The 8,206-nt window shown below is 32.6% G+C and overlaps 1 protein-coding gene across 1 annotated transcript in view; it reads left to right on the top strand.

Moving 5' to 3' along the window:
• LOC135201833 (transcription factor SUM-1-like) overlaps positions 1-8,206 on the top strand; it is a 232,101-nt gene that overhangs the window by 88,349 nt on the left and 135,546 nt on the right. The window lies entirely within an intron of this gene.

Raw genomic sequence — 8,206 nt, 5'->3', positions numbered from 1 at the left:
CTTTCCGTTAAGAATAGTACTCTCTCTCTCTCTCTCTCTCTCTCTCTCTCTCTCTCCACGCAACAATTTTTTTTTTCAATTTGATTAATGAAGTATCCTGTCTATCCTTAACAGAAACAGACTTTGTAAGATGTCTTCACATATTTCATTTCCAAATATAAAAGGAAAATTACACGTAGATTATTTTACATTAATTTTCAATAACTTCCAAATGTTTCATAGAAATTAGATTGGGGTAAAGTATATTAGCGTTAAGGATGTCCCATTAGGGGGTAGTGCCGTCAGTGCACCTCATGCGGTGCACTGTAGACCTTGCTTAAGGTTCTTTGTAGTGTCCCTTTAGCCTCTAGGTACAACCTCTTCCACTCATTTTACTGTACCTCCGTCCATAATCTCTCTTCCATCTTACCTTCCACTCTCTCCTAACAATTGATTCTTAGTGCAAGCGTAAGGTTTTCCTCCTGTTACACCTTTCAAACATTCTTCTGTCAATTTCAGTTTCAGCGCTGAGTGACCTCATAGGTCCTGGCACTTGGACTTTGGCTTAAATAATATTCTTTTCTATTCTATTTAACGGTATTTGAATGCTAATCATTTGTAGGTGTATAAAGATTGGTGGCAGTCGATTTTCAGAACTGAGGAAAGTAATTGTTTATAAAACAATTACTTCTTATGGTTTTTGAAAATCATTCATATTGTAGAAATTCGGAGCTTAAAATGAGAAACAATCAACTCCCCAATTTCTCGGTCAAAATAAACTCTACGGAATTAAGAGTTTAGACAAAATTTATTTCACTCAGTAGAAAAAAAATTTATACAATTTAAAGTCATGAATTAAGTTTATAAATAGATCATTAGCTTTGAATACGACATATATATAAAATAAATGCGACTTTTAAGCATATATGCTAAAGATTTAAGTGTTATAAAGCCTAACAGTTTGTTGATAACGCCATCCATATTTTTCTGATAATTGGGATGAAAAAAAAAAAAAAAAAATAGCTAAGTTTGGCGGGAAAATCAGGAGGACATTTTTCCCATCTGGTCCAGTCGCTATCGGCTACTTACAACCGCTGCCGCTCGCGAGATGACAAGAGTCGCCTAATGATCAGCGTAAATAAGCGACGCTTAACCGTTTGACGAATGCATTTAATTGGCCCCAGACGATCGTTAGCCCCGACACATCCCGGGATGGGTGACGGGTCCGCCACGCCCCTCTTGGGACCCGGCCAGTCGTACCCGGGCGGGTGAAATGTGCTTTATCAATGTGATCTTCCGTACTGTATTTTACAAAGCGGTGGGAAAGGTGCGCGCTCGCATTAATTAATATCACGTGCTCTGGTAACGAGCTGTGTATGTGTGTGTTTTGTGTGTGTTTTGTGTGTGTGTGTGTGCAGGTTGTTAAATAGTAACATGGGTGCTTTTCTGTTAGCTTAAACAAAATTAAAATGATGAGAGATTTCTTTCGGACTGTATAAATTTCTTCAATTTCATTTCCTTATATATATATATATATATATATATATATATATATATATATATATATATATATATATATACATATATACATATATATATATATATATATATATATATATATATATATTTATATATATTATATATATACACACACACACACACACACACACACACACACACACATATATATATATATATATATATATATATATATATATATATATATATATATATGCACATATATACACATATATATTTTATATATAAACGTATATATAATTCATATATACTATGTATATATATATGATATATGTATATATATAATATATATATACAATTATATATTATGTATATATATAGATATAATATATATATCTATATATATACACACACATTTATGTATACATAAATATTTGTGTGTACGTATAATATAACTTTGCTGAGCACACCATGGAAAGTGTATGGTGGGATTTCGATTGAGTGGGTAAGGCAGATTATAAAACGTCTGAAAAGGGAAAAACGTTGCAAGTTGAAACTGCTTGGATTAAATATTTGTTACAAAACCGTCATTTGAGAAGTTTGAAAGCAAAGAGAAACCGTGTGTTGTGGGATATAAGAGTTCTAAAGAAATCATTGATAAAGATGCAATGTTGAGGGTATCGCGGAGAAGTTGATGAGACGTAAATATGTTTATGATGAAAGAAGCATGTGCTACTTTGTAGCCAGGAGAGTGACTGGTTTGGTTATAAATTGGGCTAAGGCATCGGTGTATTATGTGATCGTGGTTGTATCTGTTGAAGGTAGACTATTGGTGTACATGATAAATTATGGGATAGGAAGGGGAATCTTGAAGGATGCGTAGAATGGGTGATTCCATAGATGTGAAAGTGTGGTCGAGAGAATCTGCAGAAATTAGATAAAGTTTGAATGTTTTTGCAGGAGAATGATAACGGTAAACTCCCCGTAGGGAGGTAGTGCCGTCAGTGCACCTCATGCGGTGCACTGTAGGCATTACTTAAGGTTTTTTGCAGCGTGCCTTTTTAATTCACAAACATAAGCCACAAGTATTGTTTAATATCCAATTCACTATACCTCGGGAATAATACCCCTTGGGCCTAATTCATTCCCATTCTATAATGAGCTGGAGATTAAACGATAATTATTGTCTTAATATTTGTGAATGTCCACGTATATATTTGTATATATTTATTTATTTATACACTTACATATACAATTAGATACGATGGTCGTTAATACCCATTTAACTCTACAGCGGGAAGAATGCCAAAGGGAAATTATAATTGAAAAATGGTTCGTCACCTGGCAGGCTCGAACATCCGAAGAGCGAGTACAACAACGTGCAGTTAATATATGTATGTGTGTATATATATATATATATATATATATATATATATATATATATATATATATATATATATAAGTATGTATGTATGTATGTATGTATGTATGTATGTATTCATGGTTCAGTGACAGTCATGTTTTCCTTAACAGTGATAGCTCCATGTGTGTTTCTCAGGTGAAGCGAAATATCTATAAGTAATTTCCGCCGAATCCCGCAGTTGACACGAATAGATACATTTTATTACTTATATATATATATATATATATATATATATATATATATATATATATATATTTATATATAATATAATCATATGAATCTTTAGCCTAGGAAGGATATGTCCTAAAAGTATTAACCCTCTTGTCTTTGACATATGTTTTTTAATTTAGTTGCTACTTCCTTGACCCCATCTCCATCTTATTTGCAACCCGCCCAAGTTGACTAACTACCAGAAACAAAAGTAACTAGTCGCGTCAACTGCGGGATTCAACGGAAATTACTTAGAAGTATTTCGCTTTACTTGAGAAAAAACACGGCTGACCTATCACTGTTAAGGAAAACATCTTTATTGTTGAACCATGAATGCATACATTATATATATATATATATATATATATATATATATATATACATATATATATATATATATATATATATATATATATATATATATTATATATATATATATATATATATATATATAGACTGCACGTCGAGCACGCACGAATCGCCTCCCTTATCTGATAAGCCTCGATTATACTTCCGCGTCTCGCTAATTTGCCCTGCTCGGGTTTCAGCGCGGGGTTTCCCCCGTGTGTTTCCTTGTGGTAGTAGTTCGGGAGAAAACGCTGAGAAATATTCTGGTAAACTAAGCTAATTATGGTCCGAAATATTTGCCAATTAATTTAATGATTTGGTATATGGAGAGAGTTCGACAGTGGGAACTGCTCTCGGATTACAAGGAAGTCATATACTACCTTTAGTCTTTTTATTTTAATTTAACCGTTTGTCTGTTTATTGTTGCAATATATATATACATATATATTGATGTTTACATTTGTATATATATATATATATATATATATATATATATATATATATATATATATATATAATCATTTATAGTGCGTGTATACATTTTACAATACACACACACACACATATATATATATATACATATATATATATATATATATATATATGTATATATATATATGTATGTATAGTATATATATATATATATATATATATATATATATATATATATAAGCGAATCCCACAGGAAAATGATAGTCAGAAATCCAAGTGCTTTCGTCTTTACTAAGACATTGTTAAGGAGCTAATGAAATACAATTGGAGAGAAAAGTCTCAGGTACACAACAAGATCAAGAATACCAGATGGTTAATTGTCAAAAGGGTATCACACGGATATCACACGGTCACAAACCTAAACAGATTTGACCCTAACCGAAATTACAAAGTATCTTTACAATCCAAAACATGTAAAAACTGAATATATTAATTTTGTTGCTTTTATTTATCTACAACTTTTTTCATTATGAACGCATCAAGTTTAAATAAACCAAGACTTAAATTTAGAACATTTCTATTATTTGACTTGATGAAACAAGATTCAATGATATTCTTTTTAACTGTGTCATTACATGGGATTAAGGCTCTTGCTTGACTCCAGTTAATAGGATGATCTAAATCTCTCATGTGTACGAATAATGCATTCGATATTTGCCCAGTTCTCACAGAATATTGATGCTGTTTGAGACGTTGTGAAAAAGATTTACCGGTCTGTCCGTAGTAGACTTTATCACACTTTTTGCAAGGAATTTCATATATGCAGCCTGGAAGATCTTTAGGAGAATTTTTTATTGCTAAACTCTTGGCATTAATATTACTGAAAACAACATTTATGTTAAAAAGCTTTAAAATTCTAGGAATATCTAAAAACCTTTCATCATAGGGTAATTTTAGAATGTTATGCTTACTAAATTCAAGTTTGTCACTAGTTGAATAAAATGTTTTTTTTAGCTCTTTTCCATGCCACATCTACAAAGGTCCTTGGGTATTTAAGTTTCAATGCAATATCATAAATAGTTTTAATTTCAGCGTCAATAAACTGCGGGCTACAGACATGTAAAGCTCTTAGGAACGTCCCAGAAAAAACAGAGAATTTAACATTTTGATGGTGATTGGAGTAGTAATGAACTAAAGAGGCAATGTTAGTTGATTTTCGAAAGACTGAAAAGGGGAAATTTCTATCATTTCTATGGACAGTTACATCAAGAAAATTAAAATTACAATTTCTTTCTTCCTCTGCAGTAAATTTTATAGAAGGTACTAAATTATTGAGATTATTAAGGAATTCCTGGAGATTTTCATGAACTGGCCAAATACAGAAGATATCATCCCCATACCTAAACCAAATAACTTTTTGGGGCAAAATTCTTGGTAAGAGTTTTGTCTCAAAATATTCCATGTCAATATTGCTAAGGACAGGAGATAAGGGATTACCCTTAGCCATGCCAAACTTTTGTTCAAAAAATTCCCCATTAAAACAAAATTTACTATCTTTGATACATAACATAACCTTATGAGACTAATGAGGTTTGGTACACTTAAGGGAATGTCATGACGTTCTAATTCATCCTCCAAATATTCAAGTAAGTCATCTACAAGCACTTTTGTGAATAAAGAGACAACATCAAAACAAACCATATTAAAATCAAAATTCAAATTTAAACTATTCAATTTGTTTATAAAATCAACATTGTTTTTAACATTCGTGTTAGAAATGTTTCCTACCAAAGGAGTAAGAATTTTTACAAGCCATTTAGACCAATTATATGTAACTGAGCCCACTGAATTAATGATTGGTCTGATAGGGTTATTGATTTTATGTGTCTTGACTAAACCATACATATAAGGTAGGGAGGCGCATTGCGGTGTAAACTGTTTAATTAAATGGTCCAAGCCCTTCAAAATGGATTTAATTTGTTTATTAAAATGAGAGTTCACTGTCTGTGTATGGTCAGACCTCAGTTTCCTATAAGTATCAGTATCATTTAGCAATGTCATTATTTTACTTACATAGTCACTTTTATTCATTATTACCTCTGCATTAGATTTATCTGCTTTTGTCACTTTCACTGTTTCGTCTTCTTTAATTTCATTAAAAGCCTGGAGAAATCTCACAGGTACATTAGGGGGAGAAGGTTTACTCATAGCACCATACACAATACCTTTACAAATATTGATATCATCAGGGCATAGATTTTGATTAAATTTTTCCAAATAACAAAAGGATTTTGAAATGTCGACACAGTCCAGGTTACCATTAAATACACCAAAGCTTAACCCATATCCCAAAGCCGCTGTTGTAGCACTATCCACTGGTTTGTCTGATAAATTAATCATGAAGTCCACGTTGGCATGCTTAGTCCAGTTGCTTTCAGCAATAAGATTCTTCAGCTTGACTGAAGCTTCCTTTCAAGACGGTTGCAGCACTTTCTCAATTTTCCGTAGCAATAATCCAGCATCCGATTCTTCCAATCGACAGGAACCGTCTGATTAAAGCCATACCGTCTGCTTCTAAGTGTACAAAACGCATCATCTACCTCCACTTTTGTGATGTCGATGTGTTTCTGAAGTATGATGCGTTGAAACTCGTCGAAAGGTCGCTCTGCTAGACGAAGAATTCTCACTGGTAAAATCGACTTGGGCATCACTTGCTCGTTCATACGCTTCCGTAGAAAGTTGAGTCGGAGTTTCAGTTTGTGAGCGATGATAAGAGCATTACAGAAGGATGTCACGAATAGAACAAGGCTCGGAAAATTCACAGAAAAGGCGTAGAAGTTGCGTGTGGTTTCCATTATGCTTAAAAAATCACAGTAGATGCACGTGACTTCATAAATAAACGAATCCCACAGTAAAATGATAGTCAGAAATCCAAGCGCTTTCGTCTTTACTAAGACATTGTCAAGGAGCTAATGAAATACAATTGGAGAGAAAGGTCTCAGGTACACAAAGATCAAGAATACCAGATGGTTAATTGTCATAAGGGTAAAAATTAAAAGAGATAATCCAGGATTATCGGATATCACACGGTCACAAACCTAAACAGATTTGACCCTAACCGAAATTACAAAGTATCTTTACAGTCCAAAACATGTAAAAACTGAATATATTAATTTTGTTGCTTATATTTATCTACAACTTTTTTCATTATGAAAGCATCAAGTTAAAATAAACCATGACTTAAATTTAGAACATTTCTATTATTTGACTTGATGAAACAAGATTCAGTGATATTCCTTTTAACTGTGTCATTAATGTGAGACAGCCTTCCTATCGTATGAGGGTTATTAAATGTAAATCTGAAGTCGACATATGGATACAGATGGCTCAGGAGTGATGATAATTTACGTTTGATTAAGAGAGAATTATTTGTGAAGGGTAGGGAAACATACATTACCTTTTTGGGGACGGTGCAAACTATAGTTTTGGCTGAAAAATGCTGTCTAAAAATTCTTTAATGATTTTATTGAACAAGTTCGATGGATAACAATTATTCTTATGAAAATAACGATTATTATTCTTTAAATAAAATCCAAGTGAAATTTATTCCATTTGGAGCAAAGCGAAAAGGCTCCGTGAATAAGAAGAGTTCTACAAGAATTAACCTTGAGAACAAGGAGACAGTGACTAAAAAAAAGTTCAAGCAAAGGACGGTAAAAGTTTTCTTTCTTGAAATAAGTCACAAAATTTCCCTCGGAAAGAGAGACCATTACATTATTTTTTTTCCAGGATGCAGAGTTGACCAAAATCTAAAGCAACTGGACATGACATTCTTCATTAAAAAGTAAAAATGGGTCATCCAGATATCGTCTATAAAATATGGGTTTAAAAGATCTGGGCACCGATTAAAGAATTGCTCATTCAAATGACTAATAAAAATATTATCGAAAGAAGGTCCCAAGGGGAGCCCATGGCCATGCCATCTGTGTGTTTATAAACTTTCCCCGTTAAAAATAGAATGTGTATCTATGACCGAAAGTCCATTTTTTTTTTTTTTTTATTATTGACTCCGATAAAATGGTAATCACGGTAGGGAATAAATTCCAAGGATATTCATTGATGGTTTCAAAAATAGGGACGCTTGTAAATAAGGACTGAACATCAAAACTAACGTAAATGTATGTGAATCTTGATGAATATAAAAAACAAAAGAATATTCTCGAGCCAAATTCACATACATTGATGGTTAGTTTTGATTTTTTTTTCATTTTTTAAAAGCATCGAATGCTTCGGGGAGTCGGTTTTTGGATGATGTTTCACGGGTTATGGGTGCAT

Source organism: Macrobrachium nipponense, chromosome 28 (genome assembly GCF_015104395.2).
Source record: "Macrobrachium nipponense isolate FS-2020 chromosome 28, ASM1510439v2, whole genome shotgun sequence".
Lineage (NCBI taxonomy): Eukaryota > Metazoa > Arthropoda > Malacostraca > Decapoda > Palaemonidae > Macrobrachium > Macrobrachium nipponense.
Note: the sequence above shows the minus strand (reverse complement) of the source record. Positions and strands in the feature narration are given on the sequence as shown.